General features: G+C 42.0%; 1 long non-coding RNA gene across 6 annotated transcripts in view; it reads right to left on the bottom strand.

Annotated features, from left to right (window-relative positions):
• Positions 1–24,609, bottom strand: part of LOC112297865 (uncharacterized) — an 84,773-nt gene that overhangs the window by 5,515 nt on the left and 54,649 nt on the right. For 4 of the 6 annotated variants that reach the window (XR_008426809.2, XR_008426810.2, XR_011651261.1 and 1 more), the window contains 3 exons: positions 20,919–20,971; positions 18,454–18,512; positions 14,654–16,659 (listed from right to left, as the gene is read on the bottom strand). This is a non-coding gene — a long non-coding RNA (uncharacterized lncRNA). Of the gene's footprint in view, positions 1–14,653; positions 16,660–18,453; positions 18,516–20,918; positions 20,972–24,609 lie in introns of those variants that run through there. The other 2 variants (XR_011651260.1, XR_008426811.2) reach the window with 2 other exon arrangements.

Raw genomic sequence — 24,609 nt, 5'->3', positions numbered from 1 at the left:
TTAATAATTCCTTCTTTCACTTCAGAATTGTCCTCATTTAGACAGGAAATTATGTGGCCATTTGACTTCCATGTCTGTGTCAAAGGAAATTGCCACAGGTCTTAGGTACCAAGTACACTATGACCTCGCTGTGTTAAGGGGGATGGGGAAGAGTTATTTAGAGGAAGGATGTGTACATTGAAAGGGAGCTCATCTAAAGTAGACAGAAACAGACCACAGTGCTTACTCCCTTTGACCCCAGTGAATACTGAGGCTTGTGTAGAACTTCCTTTTTTAATAGACTTTATTTTTTAGAGCAGTTTTCGGTTCACAGCAAAACTGAGCAGAAAATACAAAGAGTTCCCATATACCTACCACCTGCACCTGACAGGCCCACCCTCTCTGGCTATCAACACCTCCCAGCCAGATGGTACGTTTGTTACCGACGGTAAGTAAACCCACGCTGACACATCATTATCATCCAAGGGCAGGCATAGTCCTTGCCCTCAAGAGTTTAACTTCCAGTGTGGGGGACTGCCATTGAAACAAGTAATTGCACAAATAATTGAATGAGAAGGTGTGGGTTGACTGGCATATAGCAGATGTTTAGAACATTTATTCTGCTAATATGCATTGAGTGAGGTTGCTGGACTTAACCAATAAAAATAATGGGTGATATTTTATATTAGGGTTTATGTTTGGGTTCACTCTTAATGCTGTATATTCCATGAGCTTTGACAAACGTGGTATGATATGTATCCATCTGTAAAGTATCACACATAATAGGAAATAGTAACTATTCTGTGTGATACTACAATAGTCATAGCTATTTTCTTCTAGTTATCTTCTAGGAGTTTTACAGTTTTTCGTTTTACATGTAGAACTAGTATTCATCTTGAGTTCATTTTTGTGAACGATGGAAAGTCTATGTTTAAATTAATTGTTTCACGTGTGAATATTCAGTTCTTCAGTATCATTTGTTGAAAAGGTGGTGTTTTCTCCAATGTATTGTCTTTCGCCCTTTGGAACAGATAAGTTGACTGTATTTATGTGGATTTACTTCTGGGCCCTGCACTCTGCCCCACTGGTCTATTTATCTGTTTCTGTACCAGTAACACCCTGTCTCAACTACTGTAGCTTCCGAGTAAGTCTTGAAGCCAGGTAGTGTCAGTCCTTCAATTTTTTCTTCTCTTTCAATACTAATTGGTTATTTATTGGGTGTTTTGAATCTCCATATCAACTTTGGAACAAATTGGCAATATTCACAAAGTAGGATTTTAATTGGTATTACATTGAGTCAATAGATCAAATTGTAGACAATATTGAGTTTTTCTGTACATGACCATGATATATCTATTTTAGTTCTTATTTGATTTCTTTTATAAAAGTTTCAAAGTCCTTCTCACATTAAATCTTGTGCATATTTTGTTAGATTCATTTCTAAACACTCATTTTCCAGGTGCTAATGTAAATGGCATTGTGTTTTAAATTTCAAGTTCCATTTATTCCTTGCTGACGTATGGGAAAGCAATTGACTTTTGTATATTAACCTTGCATCCTGCAACCTTGCTATATTGCTTATTAGTTCCAATTTTTTAGTCAGTTCTTTCAGATGCTCTACCTGGACAATCATGTCATTTGTGAACAAAGACAGCCTTATTTCTTCCTTCTCAATCTTTGTGTTTTATTTCCTTTTCTTGTGTTATTGCATTAGTTAGGACTTTCAGCACTATGTTGAGAAGGAGTGGTCAGGGGAAACATTCATGCCTTATTCCCGATCTTAGCAGGAAAGCTTCGAGTTTCTCACCATTAAGTATAATATTAGCTGTAGCATTTTTGTAGATGTTCTTTATCAAGTTGAGGAATTTCCCATTTATTCCTAGTTTGCTGAGAAGTTTATTTTTTAGTATAAAATAGTATCTCCTTTAAAACTAAATTATTTGGATTTTGTCGTTTTAATATTTTATCATGTTTATCCATATTTTAACATTTCACATTATTACTTTTTTAATTATCCACGTATTCTTACAAATTGTTTAACTTCTCCATAAGAACCCTTAACATATTCATCATAATTGTTTTAAATATATGGTCTGATATGCTTACCATATTTAGGTGTAGTTCTGATTCTTGCTCTGTCTCTTAAAATTGTGCTTTTTGTCTTCCAGTATGCCCTGTAATATTTTCTTGAGTGGTAGACTTATATACTGTGTAAAAACACTGTGATGAATAGGTCTTTGATGGGGGGGGGGACTCCATAGTCCTGTGATTGAGTCTCAGTTTTTGGTGAACCCGTGCCCATGGGCTGTGAACTTCACATATGTTTCTTATTTTTCTCTTTTATTCTTGGTATTCCTCTTGGTGGTATTCCAGATGGAGTTGGGTATTTCCCTTCCCTAGGTCAGGTAGGCCTAGGGTATTAATAATATCCAGAAGAGTAAGCCCTTACACAAGAGTTTCTCTTGAGGGTAGTCTTTGTTCAGAAGAACAGAATGCTCTGGCATATTTCAAAATGGTTAGTCTCCCCACCCAGCCATTCCATGAAGCCTGAGGGGATTGTTTTTCTCTGATCTTCCCTATGAAAACTAGGTTGAGCTCCTGGAGGTAAAACTCACAAAAGTGTGAGGGCCACCCTGTGAATTAGTCCCCTTGGAATTTTTATCTCTCAGATTTGTCCATACTCAGTCTCCAGAAATTTGTTGATCCCACTTCAGATTTTCCTATCCCTGTACTGGTTCCCATGGAAGATTCTGCTCCCAGATTTCTGCTCCGCTAAGTTGTGTTTCTCTGTGTCCACCTTTCCAATTTAGGCCTCGCTTCTCTGATGGACCTAAGACACAGTTTTAGTTGGTTTTTTAGTTTGCTCAGCTTTGTAGTTGTTATAATAGTGTGATGACTTTTAAGCTTCTTACATGCTAGACCAGGAAACTTCCTTTTAAACAAAATAACCATTATGGTCAAATGAGAAAGAGACAGTGGGGGTGGGGGGAGAAAGAGAGAGGGAAAGGAGAGGGAGAAGGAGAGAGAAAATGAGAGAATGAGTAGCCAGAATGAGATGTGGGTTCAAAACCCAGTGTTCTCTCTTCCTCGTTACAGTTCTCTGGGCAATTACTCCACCTGGTTGAGTCCAGTTCCCTCTCCTGTAACAAAGGAATATTGACACTAGTTTTGAGGAGATACACATTTGTGCAAACACAGACACATCCTATCTAGTGCAGGAAGGATCTGGTGAGTCATAATTCTTCAATAATTGTTAGTTCCTTTCCCCCTCCGCTTATCAATTGTCACAATAAATCAACCTCTCTGAAGATACTTCTTCAGCACTCAGACAGGGATAGTGATATCAAAGCTTACAAACTCACAGGGTTGTTTTGATAATCAAAGTGTGTATGTTACCATACTTAAAAGAAAAACAGAGGATAAGTTATCAAAGACAAGGCAAGAATATTAGCACCATAATTATTATTATTATTATTATTATTATTCAAGGCTATGCCTGACTCACCTATCTTTATGAAGTTTAACACTGAATCATAAAAGTCTTATATGACAACCCAGCCTGAGTTATTTTCCAAAACAAACTGGTCATTTACTTGCTTTAATTTTTTTCTTTCAATAATCAAAACTCTTTGTGTCCAAGAATTTATAAGATGTGTCCAAAGAATTTTCAGTTGCCTTTCCTGAATTTCATAAGCCTGTGCATCAGAGAGCTGCAAACAAGAAGCTACAGTTCTCCCCCCGCCCCGTCATCCGACATAGAGTCCTTCAGTCTCTCGTTCACAAATGCCAGCATTTGCCCACCCTCGACTCCCTGCCACTGAGAATGGCTTTGAGTGCTTAGCATGTAAACTACACACCCTCAATACCAGGGCCTCACAGGGAGCATTCTCAGTACTTCTGAAGAGAGCTGGGAGGCAGAAATGTGTCCCATGTTTTTCTCCACCATCCCAGTTTCATGGCTATTCCTCTAGATATTTCTTACTTTCCAGAATATCCCACTCAATATTTTGACCCTGCCAGGCTTATAAGCGACCGACCCACTGGTTGTTGCCAATATTGCAAAATCTAAAAAAAAAAAGGTTATCTTTGTCTCACTAGTCAAGAACTTCCATACACCATTCTCCTGGAACCCATTGCCTGGAACTAACAAATTAGGTCTTTGTCCTGCATGTTAATCTTCAAGGCACTACAAAACAGGCAGCAATTGCCTGGTGTTTCCCTGCATCCTTTTCTGCTAATGCCAGGGAAAGAGCTCTGCATTGTCAACTAATACTAGGCATCTTGTATGATTACCTGTCACTGTAGTGTAATGTTGTTATTTCTAAAAAAAATAAAAAATAAAAAAATAGTAATTCCTGCAGCCCGACCTCACGGAGCAGTTTTCTTCATGGCTTGTTCATTACTGCCCTCGCATTAGTCCTGTGCACTGTAATGCCTACCCGCTACACGGTTTCCCTTCCTCTTCATCCAGTTCGCTTTTCACTGGAGCGGCTGAGCAGCATAAATCAATACAATGCTCACCATAAACACCACAAGTGCTAACCCTGCCAATTGGCTCTCTTTAATTGGTTTCAGCTAAAAACCTGTAAACCTATTTGAAGTGAAAAGGCAGACAAATCAAAGGCAAGACAAACGACCTGAAAGCCCTGGCTGAGCCAGGGGTTGCGAGCTCCAACGTGGTACTTTTCATCTCTGTCGTGGGGTTTTTCCATTTCTCTCTGGATCTTGTTTACTTCTCAGGTATTATGCCTCGGCAGCCTCCCCATTTCTAATTACGGAAAGGAAAATGTAAATACTCCAGAGGCTGAACCATGCATTTGCGCCGTTGTGCTCGACAAAAGAGCAACTTGAAGAGAGTAAATATTCCCCACAGTTAGGGATATATTGACCACTTTTCATGGTTACCTTCTTTACAATAAACTTACGCCCTGATGAATTCTCCCTCAGAAGCCACACACAAATGGCAGATTTGCTGGGCATTTTTATTACAGTGTTGAGTTTTTAAAACCTAGGGCTTAGCTTATTTCAAAGTGCATTGCCTTTTTGATTTGCATCGCTGCAGGGAGAGCCTGTGGTCCAGATAGTATGTGTGTGCTTGTCTACAGTGACGTCAGTGCCTCGGGTATGGCTCAGTTTCCACGTCTGTGGTTCTGCTGGGGCTCCCTGGGGTGACTGCCTGAAGCCCTTTCACTGCAGGCGTTCCAGGTCATGGCCTCTTCACTGCAATGTACTTCCCCTCGCCTTAGGTCAGTACTCTAGTCAAGCAAATTGCCTAGTCCAATAACAGAGCCACTGAGACAGGGACCCTTTTCTAGAAGGTTCCAAATCGAATCAAGCATGCAGTGGTATTTGAAAAGAAGAGCTCTTGTGTTCAACCAGCAATAATGATAAGTGTGTGTTAAAGCAGCCACAGAGAAATCCCTTGGGAAGAAACACACCAAGATTGACACTCATAGGAGGGCTTGTCAAACAGTAAAACACATGCATGCATGCACCCGTCATGCATGCACACGCCACACACACATCACACACAAACATGTCATGCACGCACACACATGTCGTGCGCGCACACGCACGTCATGTGCACACACACAGAAAACATTGGAGAAAAGGCGCTTTCACCGGGCCTGCATTTCAGCAGTGGAGGCTGTGTCTCCCAAGCAGGCCCATCTCTTAGGCAGTTTCCACATCTAAATTAGCATTTCAATAACACAATCCTTTCATCACACTCTTGGAACCACTTTTATCTTCCATTTTATTTAAACAGGGGCTGCAGCCAAATTTTATGAGAGGCTGGAAGCTAAGGCAGCCCCGAACTTGATTCATAAATCTTACACCCAATTCAGGGAGCACAAATGCAGTCATCTGGCATGTTCATTCAGATCTTTCTTTAGTGTTGTTTTATGGTTCTCATTAGCAGACCCCAAAATGCCACTGGCACGGATTTCAGGGAGCACAGTGAGGCTGAATTCTAGTCCTACCCTCAGGATGAGGCTGATGGTAAAAGGTCTCTCCCGCTCAGGGTTTAGATGCATCCAGGGAGAAGATCCCTGCTAGGGTATTTTTAAGCCTTCTTAGCCAGCAGGGCATGCCCTCAGATCAGACACTCAGAATAGGACGCACTGAGCATCTCGTTGCACAGTGTGCAGATCACACTAAAGTATTTTTGACGCACAGAGCCAATGCTCCTGGTTCTGACCGAAGTCATCGGAACCGTCTCTCTCCCTGAGGTTTCGCCTCCTGTGATGGTACACCAGTCCTGCCTCCCAACTCTCCCCTTCTGCAAGTAATGTGGCACACCTTCATTTATTGTAGGCACGGAGTTGCTCCTCTTAGGATGCCTTGAAGAATCTGTTTTCAAGCTGATGGATCACAGAATATTCTGTAATACTTGCATGCTATTCATTGCAAAGTTTTTCCCAGTGTATGTATGTAGTTGCTGCTCTGTAGGGGAGCATGGGGGCAGGTAGGGAAGCAGTTGAGTGTATAATACGTAGCGATAAATCATTGAAAAGACTTCGAAAATACAACTTGTGTTACAAATTTACTAGAAATAATTTTAAAAATCACCTCGTCAAACTTGTCTCAATGAGTTGAGCTACTCAAAGTATACTGCGAGAGGACAGCCAGGGATTTCCCACAGATGAGCTCTCCTGGGTGTTCAGAGGACTATCAATTTTCTTTCGTTTGTTCACAAACACACAGAAAGAGCTAAGTTTCCCAGCACAGAATTTCCTTCCTAACTTAACTTTCTTTTTCCTAACATCCCTACCTCCACCAAATCTGAAAAAAATAATTGTCTAGGCTTTGGCAAATACTGTGTTGACAATCCTCATCTAATTGTAGGCTCATTAGAAGATGTTGAAAGTGGAATTCTTCTGATCTGCTGTTCCACTTTTTCTTTTTTCTTTCCATGGTTTATTTCATGTTTAATCTTTAAAGTGAAGATAAATCTCTACAGGAAAAGCAAAATATCCCTTTAATACAAGTGTATAAGTAGCTTAACCTCTCCATAAAAATAATTTCCATTTAGCTAAATAGCTTAAATATTAATGCTCATTGAAAGAGATTAAATGCAATATTGCAGAAGGTGGAATGACTGTGCCAATTTTTAGCTATAATCAAGGTTTCAGTGTGAAACCTTACTGCATGGAGCCAGAGCCACCATGACGCTGCGTTAGTCTGCCTGGTGATGGAATGAGCTGGCAGTTTGTGTCCAGCACGTAGGGCTTATTGAGAATATAATAATGCTGCTTTTTTTGGTAGCAGATCCCATTCCTGTTCACTCTCCTTATAATTGCCGTGAATCAAAATGGGTCTGTGATAACACCGTCGAAGAACATTTCAAGAAGCCTGAATAACCACTGTTGTTTCACAGCTTCCAAAAAGATGCCTGGGAAGACCTTTTTATTTCCTAACACTAACGCGTTCTAGCCAAGTAGCCTCTGTGATGCAAGTTCTTCTCCTCATTAGCCACGTGATTTGTTTTGGAGAAAATTAATCTGTCCACCTTTCCTTCTGATGTCCTTACTCTGTTTCTATTTACTCTGTAGATCTGGATGTTGTCAAAGAGGAAGCATCCCAACCCCCTCTCCCTCTAGCCTAAGGGGTGAATCGGAGCCACATGCCCCACCACAGCTCTGAACAACTATCAGCATCTAGATACTCTGGGGTGTTGTGCCTTCACAACTCAAATGAATTTCGAAGCTTTTCCTATGTCTCCACCCAGTACTTTGCTCTCATGGAGAGGCAAACAAAAGGGGCAACTAGCTGTGGCTGTATTGGTCCAGATGCCTGCTCTTTCCTCGTCTTCTTTTTGAATGTCAACCAAAAGCATATTTTCATCTTTTAATAAGAACTGTGCAGGGAAAAAGAGGGTCTGCTAAAATTCTGGACAGCATTCCCCAATAACTTCCAGAATAAATGCATCAACGTTCTTATTTAGCACCACCTGCAAGAAAAGTCTATGGTCAGGGCTCAGGCTCAGTAATGTGAAAATGGAAATTACTAGTTGGGAACCAGGTTTCAGGATCAGGTCTACAGAGGATAACGTTAAACAACAGAACAATTCCTCTTGGAGAGAGTCTTCAGAATACCTTACAAGAAGGCTATGTTTGGGATTTATGTATTAGCATTATTCCCCTTTGGTCACACTCATTCTTCGAAATCAAATGGCTTTCAAATACAAACTCGACTTTGTGAATCATGGAAATCTATTCTTTGTCAGCTTTCCCCAACTGAGGTTCCTTGAGAGAATTAAGCCCTACAGAAAATGATGCCAGTGACTGTTTTCTCAGTTCTCCCAAGGAAGGTGCTTAGCTAGTACTGTTCTAGATGCAAAGGAAATAAGTTAATTCATTACATACGATAGATGCCTTAGGGCAGACCTTGAGAAGGGCTGCTGGACACTTTACAAAGAGCAGAGGAAGTTCATAAAAAAACTAATTGGAGTAATACTGCAAGGTTCTCTGTGCCCCCAGATATTATCAGCATGACTAACACTACAACAACTACAGCCACTATACTACCACTACAGCTAAGAAGATGAAGAATAGTTTCCATGTGCGGACCCATCCCTGTACTGGCTCCCCTGCTCATTTAACCAACACAACACCAGTACGAGGTGAGCATTATCATTATTATCCCATGGGATAGCTAAGGAAATGATAGTTGGAAGGATTAACTGACAAACACCAAATCTGAACCCAGAACCTGTCTGACATTTAACTGCTAGGAGACAAATCAAAACAGCAAGGCTGGGGAGCTGACAGGCCTGAAAGCTCCCCAACCCAACTCACCTGCTGGAACAAGCAGGAGGATGGAGAGAAGTCAAGGTGAAAGTTCAGGTTGGTTAATGACCACAACCCAAGAGGTCAATGAACAAAAGAAAAAAATATGCCAAGTAAAGGGCTGGAGCCCCCAAAAGAAGAATCAGTGGGGATCAGACCAGGCACAGGGGTGCTCAGAGGAAGCTGCTATATTGACCAGGGCTGTGGGCAATAGTGCAAGTCAAAGTCAAAAGAACATCTTGAAATAGCAAGTAGATCCAATTTCTTCCTTTCAAATAAGTATGAGGAGTTGAACAACCTTCTTCCCTCACTTCCCTCCATTGCCTACCCAGCCTCTTTTTGATTCCCAAGAGATAGCATCTCTAACCTGGCTCTTCACACACAGTGTATGGGACATAAAGAAAGAGGTGGGGCATGCGAGTCAAAAAAAGATGGAAGCAGCACAATGTTGACTGAGAATTGACTGCCTGGAGCTGAAAACCTTGTTCTGGAGTTAAAAGCCATGTTTGCGATAAAAACTCATGGCTACAGACCCAATGTGTCTTTAGTGTCTTACTGAATCCGTTCTCTTAGGGTTTTTTTTCCCTCACATCAGATCCTATTTCTAAGATTTATATAAAAATTATAGAAATCAACTAATGTCTAAGGAGAATAAAGTATTTGGATGCTCTGAAGGTCAAAATCAAATGCTCCGGAGAGACTCCCATCTGAACTGTCTCCTCTTTCCCATTTCGTAAGACTATTTCAATGATAGACAAATTGTTTTGATGCCGATAAACTCACTTGTTTTAAACTTCTTCTTTCCAACATTGGACTTAGTGGTGTTGGGTATCAGGGGCATTGGATTTTTTGTACAGTATTTTATTGGATAGATTATAAACACACCATTATTTTGCGTTCTGCTAACAAGCAAGTGCTATTTAAACTACAACGAACCACTAACTGTAAGAGCAATTCTTGCCTTTTACAGGGAGGTAGGGAGAGTGCACGTCAGAAACTGAAATTCGGCAACTCTTTGTTCTTTATTGCAGCCGCCCACACAGTCCCTCTGCCCCTCAGGAAGATTGGGAGCCGCTATATTAAACCGCACATCTGCCCACCGCTGGCTAGGACAGCCCTGCCAAGGGACCCAGCCCCACCGCTGCTTCTTCCTGCCTGATTAGCCCCTCAACCTGATGCGAGCTGAGGACCATAAGCTGTAGCTCTTGGACATCCCTATCCCCGCCCCCCCAACCCCCGCCAGAGAACGTATGGTAGCACAGGGCCATGCACTGAGAAAGCACTCAGTCAGAGGCTCTAACGGGTTGCAGAGTACTCTTAAATCCATACTTAAAGTGGCTGTGTTCCCTGTGCCACATGACCCATATCACACTCCTAAGATGGGCAGGGCGGGGATTGTTACCCACGCTTTACGGAAGAACACAGATACAGCCAGATTAAGTGGCTTCACTTGCCAAAGTCACATCGTGAGTAAATGACATTGCTCTTAGGGGAGCTCGTAGATGTCGACTCTCGGAGCAATACTTTTTCTTTTTTTTTTTCTGTTACTTCTCCCCACTCTCCAAGTTAAATGCCAAGTCTGAGGGTTGCATCTGGTGTTTTTTACCCATCTGAAGGCCAGCGAGCACCATGAGCGCCTGAAATTAGTGTCTAGGACCTGGTGCCTGGGGCTGCCCAGGGCGTCTCAGAGCCACGCCCTCAGATGCCCGCCCCCGCCACTCTGCAGACCTTGCTCCCCTCCACACTGAGCATTCCCACCTCGTCAGCCAGGAAGCAAAGAGGGCGCAGCCCTTGGTGTAGAATTTGTATTCCCTCTCTGGATATTTTCTGAAATATGCATTTTTAAGTTATAAGAAAAGTGAATCTCGAATCCTAGGATACCTGGTTTCTCCTTGCTGAGGAATAAAAGCGATCACAACACCATAAAAAGGGAATGATTTCATGAGCTCAGTAGACTGTTCTTTTTAGAAGGGGAAAAAAAACAATTAAAACATATCTTTTCACTGTTCTTTCCTTGCTGCAAAAGCAAGCTTCCTGGCAGAAATCAGAGCATTCAACTTGCAAAGATTTATGGAAGAGGAGGATTTTTCTGGGGACTAATTCTCCCTTGATTCAATTCCCCTTTATTCCCTCCACCCTCCCGCCCTCTTTTTTAAGAAAATGAAGAAAATAACTTCCTTTTTTTCATAAAGGGGGTCTCGGGCAGGATTGTGGATGTCATGGGTGCCTCACTGTAATGACACACTCTTTCCCATTAAATAATAAAATATGCTGTAGAGTCGCACAACTCCTCAAACCCAGGGGACATTAAACCAGGCTCATCAAGCACCATCCATGTGGAAAAATATGAATATTTTTTTACCTGGCACATACACATTTCCTCAGCAGCAGCCGCAGAACTCTTGCCTCCTTATGGACCCAGACTCACTCTTTCCCAAAACACAGGAGGGAGAGAGCAAGGGAGAGAGAGAGGGAGAGACAGAGATGGAGACAGAGATGAAGACGGAGCTGGAGACAGAGAAGGGATGGGGATGGAGGTGGAGGTGGAGATATATAGAGATAGAGAGAGATAGAGAGAGAGAGGGAGAGAGAGAGATGGAGATAGATAGATTGAGGGAGAATTTTAATGAAGACCACAGAAAAAGAGACCTTGTAGCATCTGCAAAGAACCCTGCATAAAAGAGTATATAGAATTCTTGATAATTCAGTTCCTAAATATGTTTTATTTTGTTTTCATTTACAAAGTGATTTTTTTTAGAACAAGATTTATTTCTTGAGTCTTTTTTTTCCCCTGCAGGCAGGGTTTAGGCTTAATTTCTGTTTATTATTTGGGAATGAGCAGATATTTTATATCTATCTGAATTGCATTTTTCTTCCATGTTGGCCCAAAAGAGCCAAAACCTTATGCTTACAAAGGACCTGTTGAGATGTATATGGTGAAGCCAAATAAAGATACAAATCATGAACTTCATTGCAAAACCACTAATTGCCAGATATTTGTGGAAGACTCTAATTAAATCCCATAGAAAAAGAACACCAAGTGGTGGAGAAAGAAAAATCATTTAAACAACTCTGCTAAGGGTTTAAAATAGTCACAGAAGAACATCCTAAAAGTGCTTTTTTTTTTCCAGGCAAGGATAAGAGAAACCAGGAACAGAGCGATGTTGGGCTAGATAATAATATTCTGAGCATATGAAAGGTAGCATCTATAAAAACTTTATGAGATGCACTAAATTTATTCCAGACAAAAATCTTCATCGACTGACTGCCTATTAGATTGTCTTTATTGTCTTTCTTTATAGAGCTGTCACAGAAAGATTCCTCATGCTCAGCCAATCATGGAAGATTTCTTCAAAAAAGCCCTGGAGAAGAAAGAGATGGGTACATGCACCCAATCCATGCAGATGAAAACCCCTCCTCCAGTTCTACCGATAACAGCTGCCAAAAAACCCAGAGTCTTTTATGAGACGCTCTTCAACCGAAAAAGTGACAAATCCCCCAAACATAAAACACATTTCCCACAAAGAGAGAGCACTAAGCTTGAACCACAAGGTTTAAAAATAACCTTCTCACAGATGCAGATGGGAAAAGAGACATCAAAATTCTTTTCCTCGTGATTTAGATGTCCCAAGATCAGTAAGGTCAACTTGCTGATTTTATATTCATGCCCTGACAATGCCCACAAAAGTCCCCTGTGCTAAGCTGAGCTCCATTAAAACCTGAAGAAAGACACTGGCTTCTTACCCTCGTCCCTACCTTGGACATGGCATGTCAAAATGGCCAGGTATTTGAAAAGGTATGCGAAGGGTAAGCTGGTTCCAGAGAACTTCCTGTACTACATTCCCCTCCTGGGCTGTCCAAAAGCAGGCCAGTGCTCTGCAAACCTCCCCTAAATGCTGCACAACTTCCCCAAATGGAAAAAAGGGTTTTTTTTTTGTTTGTTTGTTTGTTTGTTTTTGGCAAAACTCCGTGTGACCTGGGTCTTCTACAGTCTTCCTTCCCACTCCAGGTGAGTTTCCCACATGATTATAAAGCCAAGTGAGGCCCCCAGAGTGGGCTTCACCCTACAGTCCCACCCTACCTCATTTCCATGTGGCTCCATCCTCCCCTCCCTCCTCCTGTTGGAGACTAAGGCTTCCACCTGAACTAAGCTTCTGCAGGCGCCTTGCCCCAGCAACAGTACCATCGCTGCCTGCACCACGTACCTTTCTCTCCATGCTGGCACTTTTTCCTCTGCCTGTAATGCAGTTCTATGTACTGTATATAGATCTGTCTCTTGGTAACAATTTTTTAAATTCTTGAGATTATATTTATCATACTACTCACCCCTTTCCTTTACAGATTCTTGGAAAGCAGTCTGTCCCACAGTTCTCTAGCTCCCATTTCCCTTCTGCTAACAAGGCTCTTGCCCAGATTTCCCCTTCTGTTCCTCTGGCCACTTGTGCACTGCCCTGCTCCTCTGCCTCTTCTTCCCCCAGCACTTCCACGGGCTTGTCACTCTCTACCTGTTTGTTCATCTTCTCATTCTTCTTTCCTGGCTCCCTCCTCCGTGTCCGGCTTCCACAGTGACCAGTATGATGGTGTTTACCATCCGTGACTTCGCTGTCTCATGCCAAGCTCTGCCATATCTTGGTTTATGCATAAAATAATTTTCCCAGGAAGCATAGATTCCATTTCACTTTAGGCTTAAAATATAGATAATTCCTGGAGAAGGAAAATACCAGCAATTCTTTCCTAAGAAATTACTTTGATGGGAGGAGGGTAGGAGGAGAAGCAGGTCAAACGTCCTTTCTCTCTCAATTTCTCACTTATCACCAGTGGGATAATAACAATTGTTTCTCCTTTACCAGCCATGATACAGATGAAAATGGCATGAGACTTTTCAAACTGTAGTTATATTATTACTAACTGGTCTGAGTACAACTGGTTTTTATTTGGGGAAAGCTTTATATCTCTCATACTTCCACTTAAAACAATTGTGGTTAGAATATCTCTCACAATTTTCCCCAGCATCTCTCTCTAAATGCTTAGTCTTTTTTGCCTAACCCTGAATTCACTACCAAACTGAGTCTCAGGAGGCATGAGGAGTGAATGTGGGCATAGAAGAGGCAGGAAAATGGAAATTCCAAGTATAAATATTGGCTCAAAATTCATTTCATATCTATCAAGAATAATAGGGTAGAAATCATTAATACCAGAAAAGACACCTGTTTCTTACACAGCCCAGAGTTCTGTGTACTTTCCAATATCAAATAATAAGTCGCGTGCCTGCAGTGAACCCTCACATACTTCCTCAGAATCTGGGAGGAGAAGGAAGGTGCTTGGATGTAAATCAGGAGGTAGGCTGTCATCATGTCGCTTTCTTGTTTTAGAATCTAAAATGAATATTGCACACTGAATAGTGAAATTCACCAAGTAGTTCTGGTTTGTTCCTCCTATCCTGAAAGTTAAGTATACCGTGTGACTGACTCTGGCCAATGAAATGTGAGTAAAAGAGAAAAGTGACACCTTCAGGCTGAAGCTGTAAACACCTTCATACAATTCATCATATTCTCCTGTCTCTCTTCAGTCATGGCCATTGGCAACACTACAGAAGAGGGGCGCATCAGCCTGGGCCCTGGGGTCAGGATAATACAGAGAAGCATCCCAGTCAACCTGCAGTGAATATGGAGCATAAGCAAACCAGACATATTTTTACACAGTGTATCTAGATCAATGCTGAATAGTACACTCCCATCAAATGTCCAGCATCCTAAATCCTCCTTATTAGATCTTCACTAACTTTTGTATCCTTCTCTCAACATGCTCCAACACGAAACAGTCCATAAAAGGAAGTGTATTTATTTCTTTATTGCTATGTAACAAATTACCACTAACTTAGCAGCTTAAGAAAACACCATTTATTATTTCAGTTTCCATAGGTTAGAAGTCCAGGCATGGCATATCCGGGTCCTTTGTTCAGGGACTTCAAAAGGTGCAGACACAGTGTTGACCACAGCTGTGGTCTTATCTGAGGACTGAGGACTTCCTCCCAGCTCATCCAGGTTGTTGACAGAATTCTGGTTTTGGCGGCTGTGAGACTGAGGTCCTCAGCTTCTGAAGACCACTCTTCCCTATAGGCAGTTCTTCCAGGCTAGCAGGAGAGTCTGTCTCTCCCACAGGCTTACCTAATTAGGTCAAGCTCACACAGAATAATCTCCCTTTTGATTAACTCACAGTCAACTGATTAGGGACCCTAATTACATCTGAAAGACTCCTTTTACCTTGGCATATAATGTAACATAATCACACAAGTGACATCCATCATATCCCAGGTCCAAGCCACACTCAAGTGGGTGGGATCACACCATAGTGTGAGTCACTGAGCATCATCTTGGAATCCTGTCTACCATAGGAGGCCATTCTGTTCTACCTCCCCTAGTATGGCACCCGCTTAACTGCGGTCTTTTCTCTCCTCTATGTCAGTCCAAAGCTTCTCTATTCTTTACCTTGAGACAGCCTACCATGCCCCCAACCACTAAGGCCTTCCTCAAGACTGCCACCCACATGCAGAGAACTTACAACTCTCCACCTCTCTCAACACTCAGCTGATCACTGTACAACAGATACAGGACAGGCCCTAAGTTCTCATGACCTTAATCACCTACACAACAGGTATAGCAAGATAATCAAATAAAAGTTAAAATGAGACACAAAAATTCAGGATTTATGAAACTCCAACATCAGATGCTAGATGCAAATTTTCAAAATAACTAAGAACATGTTGCTCAAGTCAACCAACTTCTCTCCCACAAGGCCAGCATAAAGGAATCAAGAGATCTCAACTGTGGAAGAACATTTTGGTAACAGCTGTTCTGCAGTCTCAAACTGATCCCCCATGGTGGCAGGGCAGAGGGCTTGCCTCTGGGACCAAGGAAAATGGGCACCAGGGGACAGTCTGGAGAGCTTGTTACATGACAAGTGTCAAAGTAGCCTGTGGGCAGACTCAACTCCCCTCCGATGACTGGCCAAATGTGGTGAATCCTGGGGAACAAATACTCATCTTGTCCTCAAGATAATCAGCCTGGAGTCATTAAACAAGAACTGTGCCCTAGAGAGGGCTTGGCTTGATGATGAAGGAGCCCCTGCTGTAAGCTATAGAGGTGGGGGTGGAACTAAGTAAAGGTGGGTATCACAAGAGCAAGTCAAAAAAATAAACAACACTTCCGTCATGAGAAGGGCAGGTGGCGTGTCCAGCAGGTGATATCTGCACAATGCTGAACTTCACCATAGGAGACAGAGTTGTCTTTATCTTCCACTAGGATTTCCAGCCCAGAGAAAGCAACGTCAGCTTACCACAGGACCAGTCCCGAAAGGATTTTCCCCTTTTCCTGGCTCCAGAAGGGCCAGGGATGGCAGATAGAGGAGGAAAGGGAGGAGGCACATGAGCGAGAGAGAAGGAGCCACTGGGCAGGTGGCAGGTTGGAGACGGCAGGCGAAGACTTACCACTGCATGAACATTGAAAAGTTGGTGCAAACTGGCCATCCTAACTTCTAATTTGAGACTCTGTTTGGGGGTCTCTTTTCTTTAAAGCGGACATTAGACTTTTATCATCTGCACATAGGCAGAAAGGCCATAGAACTCTGAATTTTTACCCAATGGGATAAAAACCTTTTCCTCATTGAGCAAGTTTAAATGGAGAGGTGAGGACAAAAATAAAGTTGCTTTTAGGATCCCGCTCCACGAGTCCTGTTTGTTCTTGTAATATGTTCTTATCCCGCACACGTGTCTCTTCCTGTGGTTGTAAGTTCTTTTAGGGAGCAATCTGTTGATTTTAAAGTCCAAAGTCATGGATTAATATCAGAATTGTCAGCCTCATGGAAAACCAAGATGTGATATTTCTTGTCTTTTCTGAGAAGAGAGAAGCAGAGCAGATTTCAGGCACTCCACACACACCCTCCTTGGGTCTTCTTTCAAGGAGGCAGCCCAGTTCCCGGAACACCGTGTGTGGAGCCATTATATTTCTCAAGCAGACAACCTCCTGATCTCAAAGTAAAGGCTGCCCCGGGTTCCTCTCTCTAGTTATTCAACTTCAATTCAACACGTGGTCTAAAGAAGACTTTCTGAGGGAGGGAGATCAAAGGGAGGGTAAGTGGGGACCAGGGATTTTATGCAAATATGCTGTGACTCAAATTGGGAGAAAGCAATGTAGTAGAGAGATCTCAATTTTTTCTTCTGATATTTGGGGAGTGAAAAGAGAAAAAGGCAATAATGGCCTTGTGTTTCAATCGCATGCCATTGCATTAAGAAATCCGAGCTGGGGAAAAAGAGGAAAGTGAGCCTGGATAGACTGGGAGACTAATTGGGACAGAGGGGCCAAGGATCAGATTTATTTGTTTTGTGAATTATCATCAAATACCTTTGGGGTTCACCTGATAACATGATACAGATCCCAGTTTTATGTGAGAGGAAAGAATCTGAGACACACAGGAGACTGAAGGGCATGTAAAAATATTAACACTCCTGTTAACAAGGCCTTACATGTGCCTTCCTTGTGTTGAGACCTCAAAAGAACCGATATCTCAAAATGGACTTGAACAAGCTCCCTGCTGAATTATCATCCTCTAAAAGCTGATAAATTTGTCTCTTCTGGGAAAGAAATAAACTTCAAACTGGACATTTCCCAAAAATAAGAATTTAGAGGTTAAAAAATAATTAAAAAGGTTTAAAAAGCAGGAAACTATAACTCTACAGTTTGTCATTTACTAAAGTAAAATTAAAACCATAGATTGAGGACAGAAAGTCAGACATACATATTCAACTACGAATTTTTTGTGCAATTCCATCCCGGTGCCTGCTGCGCTTGGGAGTGTGCTGAACCGGTAAAGGAGCAGTTACACCTAAGTGACTTACATGCACTGTCTCATTCAAGTCTCCCAACACGACTAACAGTAGATTCGCTCATCATCCCCATCTTCCAGACGGGGAAATCAAGTGTCAGAGAGAATAAAGAACTCCCCCTCCCCAGGTCAAGCAGATATCTGTTGGTGCGGCCAATATCAGAGCATATTTTAGCCCAACTTCAAAGTTCAGGCTTTCCATTACAATATCACTCTGCAAACCTCAGAGACCTTGGCTTGTGGTGAGACTGGCATGGTAGCAGCAAACGTGAAGAAAAGGTCACCAGACTATGAAACCTCCAGTGTAGGTTTCAGGGCAAGGGGATGACATGCTCTTTGGGGCTAAGTTCACCTAGGCGTTCGCCACAGAATAATCGGGAAGTAGAAAACCAGTAGGGACCTCACTGATAAGGGCCAGACCAGGTGTCAGCAGTCTTAAACTGCAATAGATTTATTCTCTTTTTGAGATTTATACCTAGTGAGTGCAGGGTCAAAACTTGGACATATCCACTTGAGTAGTGGTATGTATGTTATTCATAACTTAGTACTTAGACACTCACTTGTTACATTTAATATCCTGCACAACAATTCAATGAAAGAAGCCCTATTAATTTCTTTATTTGGCAAATAGCTTAAGAGACTGTCTCATGGTGAGACAGCTGGTAAATGGAGGAGATGAGACTTGATCCCAGGCAACCTCCCTCCAGATCTAGGGGTCTCCACCCCAGTACAGCACTGTCACTTGAATGCCTCACATGTATGTAAAACTTGGTATCTCCAGAAGAGATCTCCCAATTTCTCTTACCTGAAACTCACTCTTTCCCAGCCTGCCTTATTTCAGTAAATGTGACCATACTTCACCAACTGCTGAGGCAAAAAAAAAAATAATAAATTAGTCATTGTTTATTCTTTTGTTAACTTCATTGCTCTCCCATCTTAACTACCAGCAAGCCCTAGCAGTTCTGCCTGCAAACATATCCCTGACCTGCCCACTGCTCTCCATTTCCATCGCCTCCACCCTGGTTAAGGCACCATTCGATATCACCTGGGCATTTGCAATCACCTTCAGATAGATCCCCTGGTTCTTGCTCCACACAATTTATTCCTGAATAGCAGCCCAAGCAATCTGCTGAAAACCGTACTGAGTCACATTACTGCTCGATTAAAACCCTCCTGTGGCATCTCTCACTCCTTTTGGTTCTGACCAGCGGTGTTGGGTCTTGCTCCCTGGAATGTTCTTTCCATCACTATCTTCTCATCAGTCCAGCCTCAGCTACTGCCTGAGAGAGGCCTTACATGACCTTATCTAATGAAGTCACATCACATAGTGTTACTTTATTTGTAACTTTCAGGTCAACCTGAAAGTGTCTTCTTTATTTGCTAGTTGGCTTTTATATGTCTGAGTCTTTCATTTAGAACTAAACTCTCTAAGAGTAGTGGCCTTTTTTTTCTTTTCCTCCTTATACCCGGTAACTAGAACAGTGCCTGGCATGTAGTAGGTGCTGAGTAAACGTTTGTTGAATGAATGAAACACTGACGCTGCTCCTTATCCTCTGTGTAATATAGGACCAATGATTTGGCTTCCTAAAATTTTCCCTGTCAGGGCAGGCATGACATCTACATGATAGGAATCATGGGAAGTACATAACATAGTACTTTGCACATGTCAAGGGTTCCATCTGTTTCTGTTCTCCTCTCAAGTACATAGAATGCATGTCTATGTATTACAACATTTCCTCTAGTTATTTATTCCACTGCTCGCTCCTGTCACCCATAAGCATTCTTCCTGCTCTATCAATACTACCCTTCTCTAAAGCTCTGTTATGCTTCCTTTTCTATTGTCTGGAACAGCGCTGGGAGAAGAGGTGCTCCTAGGGCAGAGTCATGTGATCAGAAAAGCAGAATTTGCTATTCACAAGTGTCCAATAAAAATGGGAAGCTGCTTCCTAAATGTCTCTGGAAGTCTGTGGTTTAGTTCACAATATCTTAACAGATTAAGTTAATGCAAATAGCAGATGTATTTTGTAGCAACAAGACAAATGTTCAGCAGAATTAAAGTTATTCATGTGTAGTCACACTGGGAATATTTGCATGATATTTTGCTAATTGCTCCAAAATCTGACTTGTAGTGAATAAACAAATGGGAAAAAAAATAAACCAGCAAAAATTAGCCCCAGGACTCTCTGGTTTCTCTGGAGCTCCCAAGGTCTTTCTTCAACCACTCAACATTTTGCTCTGCAAGCCCCCTGGCATTTCCCAGTCTCCTAAGCAGTTTTGGTCCCATTATCTCAGTGGAGACACTCATGATTTCCCCCTGGTAACGAGATGTCGTCCAGAAGCTCTGGGTATTTTTCTCTCCCTCACTCCCAGTGCCCCCCTCGGACTTCCAAGTCTGTCTGCTTAGGTTTTCTAACTGAAGAATCATACTGATAGATTGCACCACTTGGAAACCACATAAATTTGTCAAGTTTTCCTAAAATATTTCAGATGATTTTTTTTGTTAATAAATACTAAGTGAATTCATTTCTGAGAGCTGATATAACAAAGTACCACAAGCTGGGTGGCTTGAAACAGCAGAAAATGATTGCCTAATAGTTCTGGAGACCAGAAGTCTGAAGCCAAAGCGCTGGCAGGGTGGTTCCTTCTGGGGGCTGTGAGGGAGCGTCTGCTCCATGCCTGCCTCCTGGCTCCTCCTGATGGCTGGCAACCCTTGGTCTGCCTTGGCTTCTAGAGGTATCACTCCAACCTTTTCCTTTATCTTCACACGGAACTTTTTCTGTCTCTCTTTTCACACAGCTGGCTTCTCTTTTCACATAGCTGTCTTCTTATAAGGGTTAGGTTAGAGGTCTACCCTACACCAGTATGGCCTTACTTTAACTAATTATATCTGTAATTATCTTATTTCCAAATAAGGGCACATTCTGAAGTATGAGGGAGTAAGAGTTCAACATGTATTTTGGGGGGGGGTGGGGGGAAGGAACATAATTCAACAAATAACACTAGGGGTGTCCAAACTTAGCTGGTGTACACACCTCAATATGTTCGTGTGTGCTTGTATGGTAGATATATACATATATATGTGATAGATATATACATATGTGTTATATATACATACATATGTATATTTTATGTACATGTGTAAGGGACTAATCTACTCATATGTCATATATATTATAAAGTAAACACAAAAATTAGAATTAAAAAGCCACGAGAAAAACATGATTAGAGGTAACAATACTTAGTCTCCTCACTCCCAGTGGAGGAACTCACCCTCCCTCTTTTGAAGACCGCTTCCCGAATAACATCAAGGCATGGATCTAACTCTGTGAGGTGGAAAAAGGAAAAAATAAACCATTAGACAAGAAAAGCAAAGTGATAGAACTTGAAAGATCGGCACTGAAACAAAAGGAAAAAGTTTGTGACATTTAAATGCACATTCTGGGTTTATATTCATCCTAAACAAAATAATTGGGAGTCAGAAATTCATTCTAAATGAATCAGAATCAACGCTTTCTACCTACTCTATTGACGTCATGAAAGAGTAAGTAGAAACATATTCCCAGGGGCAGCAGTCCTGATTCCTCCTCCTCCTTCTTTTCCTTCAAGAAGTGACTTTCCCCCTCTATTGCTGAATCATCACAAAAGATAGGTAAGCAACTGTAAAAGCAAAAGCCTTGGTGAACTTAGCTGTGCCTAGTCCAAATAACTTGAGAAAGTGACCCCTCCTTTCAGGATCTCAGCTTCTCCTCCAGGAAGCAGCGAAGGAGGAGTACCTGCCGCGCCTCACTCTGGGTTGCTCTGAGACCAAACAGGGCTCCAAATGGGAACAGGCTTTGAAGAGCTCCATGCCCTGCACGGAGACCATCACGCAGGCTCCCTTCACGGAAGCCAATTCACATAACTACTCTGAATTACCTGTTTCTCTACTTGTACATGGGTATAAAATAAAAGCCTATTCTGACTATTCAGAAGGATTTTGTTAGGATAAAATGGGATAGTGCACCAAGAAATAAAAACACACTTTACTGTAAAACTGTAAGGTTTTATATTAGTGGATTGAGAATGTAAATGCAGCTTTCTAATTCACTAATTTACTACACCAAAGTAGAAATCAGGCCCTAGCTTCGAGAAACCAAAAAGAGGAACTTCAGTGTCCCTCAGCTGATTAGTATGTCACTGCAGATCCAACTCAGAAACATCAACAAGAAGTCAAGTGCAAGAGCAGTCAAGCTCAGTGCCTGGAAGCACTTTCAGCTATGGGGGATAAACCCACATTTAAACTAAAACATCAGAGTAAAACCTACCATCTTAAATTTTCATGTTGTCAGTATGTAATGAAATGTCAGAGAAAGAAAATTACAAGAAAGCCTATCTTTGCTCATTGTCTGTGAGTTCTATATCCCCCCTTCTTTTCACCTCACATCCATTTCACTTGCTTCTTCTTTTTTCCTGAGGTTTGTGTTTTCATGTAAGATTTTCAGACCTAGGAGAACTAAAAACATGGAGTTCTGAAAACAGACCTGGCTCCTCCACAGCCATCACTCAGAATATTGAGAGTTCCTCTGTAGACGTACTGAGGCCTTGCACCCAGCAGGAGGTCAGGTTGCGTCTTGAGATGACACACCATCAGAATGTCACCTGAGGGCCCGTTGGTAGAACTCGTCTGCTAAACAATCTATAGGGGCTCTACCACTTAGATGAAGACCAGCCAGGACATGGTGTGCCCACACAGGTCGGGGGCAGGGGCTCCACCATGGTCGTTCCACCTGAGAGTTCTGCTCGCTGCCACGCCCCTTGGCTTCTCCAACCCACTTTTCTCTTGATAGCAAACAATTTCTGTGATTTCCCTTCTCTTTCCCACACATCCACCTCCATTCTCACCCACCCTCTCTTCTCACCATCTCCAGGATTCCATTTCAAAAGCACCTTTCCCAATATTGGTTAAAGAAGTGATTTCCCCCAGTTTCTAAACATTTTTAGAAATTAATTTCCTTTTTCATCCACCCTTCTGTAATCAACCAAAGAAATATCTGGCAAGTCTTCTTTAACCAATATATGTGCAGAGACAGAGGCTAACTAAGGCCACCTACCTCCACACTCACTGCCCCGACTCTTCCATTTCCTTTAATTATCAACCTTAGTCTCAATTTGTGTCTGAAACAAACTATTGCTGCCTGTTCATACCGTAGCTTAATATTCACTCTGCTGTTTATGTACCCCCAACACATTATGACAAACTGCTCTCTATCTTACAAGGCATGTTAGAGGTGGGTAAATCAGTGCCTGCTCAGCTTTATTAAAATGAAGGTCCCAGGGCTTTGAAGCTGATAGCTGGTAGCAGAATCCTAACTTTGTAATTAAAAACTGTGTCTGAGGGCAAGTTCTGTTCTTCACTGAGACTCTGTTTTAGAATCTACAGAATGAGGACAGCAATATACCACCCACCCCACCTCATGAGATTTTTGTGCAGATGAAATTTAGTGAGATAACATGCCAAGTTCCAGGGACAACGAGGACATTCGTTTAGTTAATCCCCACCCTTCCATTTTATACAGCACTGAATGCAGATCTACAGTCACTGAGCAATTCTGATGACAAAGATGAAGTTGACCAAGATTTAGATTAAACATTCACAACCCTAGATGTGCAATTAGTTCACCAGGGCAAGCTCAAATATTCTGATGCCAGGCCTTATCCCAGAGAGATAAATCAGCTTTTGTCACATGGGACCCAGACATGAGTATCTATAAAGTCCCCCAGATAGTTTCAAAGTGCAGCTAAGGTTGGGAAGCCCTGCTTTAGATTAAGGTATTTTCCCCCCAAAGTACAGAAGATGAGAAGCCCTCAGCTTGCTAACTTTGAGGATGGAAATGGGGAAGATGAAGGAAGAAATTGCCTCCAGAAGTGTCCTGTTTAATACAATTGCACTCAAAAAATACAAATTTCTTGTCCAAACACACACCTTTCAGGCAGGTGGCAAATGTCAAATTGACCTGTTTCCAGTTACCATATTTTGTTGAATAATGTTGCCCATGCTAAGGCCAACAGTAGACATAAGACAGAAGTTCTTTATCAGACTTCACTGAAAGCAAGTAAAAGTATAAACTTCCCTCCCACACCCACCCTTCCCCAGACACACACCTGTAAATCTAGAATGTAGAATGTGCTATGTTTTCTTTGTCTCTATAACCTTGAGACTGAAATACCCCCCAAATAAGTTTTTCCTAAGCCAAATACACAAAGCCAATATTTATATACAAAGATACAGAAACCTGATATTTCACAAGTCAAACAATTAAACCCAGCACATGCACAACTTAATTTTTCTTTAAAAAAACCCCAAAATGGTATTTTTGCAGGGAGCATAAAATTGCATTGCTAGAAGTAATAGCAATCTCCTTAGCTGTATCCCCCAGGACTCACTTCAGTCTCTTTTCTTAAGTGCTGTATTTTTAAAGCTCTCTTGCATAGCTCCTTCTCAGACATACTGAACTGAACATTCTAAATTCTGGGCACTTTGTGGTACAAGGCTGGTTGGAGATGGTACCCTTAGAAAAATGAATCCCTCTATCAGTCACTAGTGCTATGTGAGTCCCTGGGGAAGAAATTATTCACACATCCACTGGCCTCAATGTAGAATGGCTCATGTTGTTATACTGGGTGGTAGATTGATGATTGCTCAAAAACATTTACTCCTGACCACCTATTTCCATAGGAGAAATAGATTTTCCTGACTTTAGACTCAGTCAGTAGGATATCCTATCTGTCAATAGGATACTAGCAGATATGATACAAAGGCTTAAACTTGGCTTATAGAGATGAGCTTGCCCCCTTCTGCCTCTGTTGTCAACATGAGAACAGCTTGGGCTCAGAATGAATGAACACACATGGAAAAGACCCAAACCCAACCCACCATGAGGACCTGAGATTAGGCAGACCCACAGCTTAAATCAGCCAAGCC

The sequence above is a fragment of the Desmodus rotundus genome, chromosome 5, assembly GCF_022682495.2.
Source record: "Desmodus rotundus isolate HL8 chromosome 5, HLdesRot8A.1, whole genome shotgun sequence".
In the NCBI taxonomy this organism is placed as follows: domain Eukaryota; kingdom Metazoa; phylum Chordata; class Mammalia; order Chiroptera; family Phyllostomidae; genus Desmodus; species Desmodus rotundus.
This window is presented reverse-complemented; position numbering and strand designations above follow the sequence as displayed.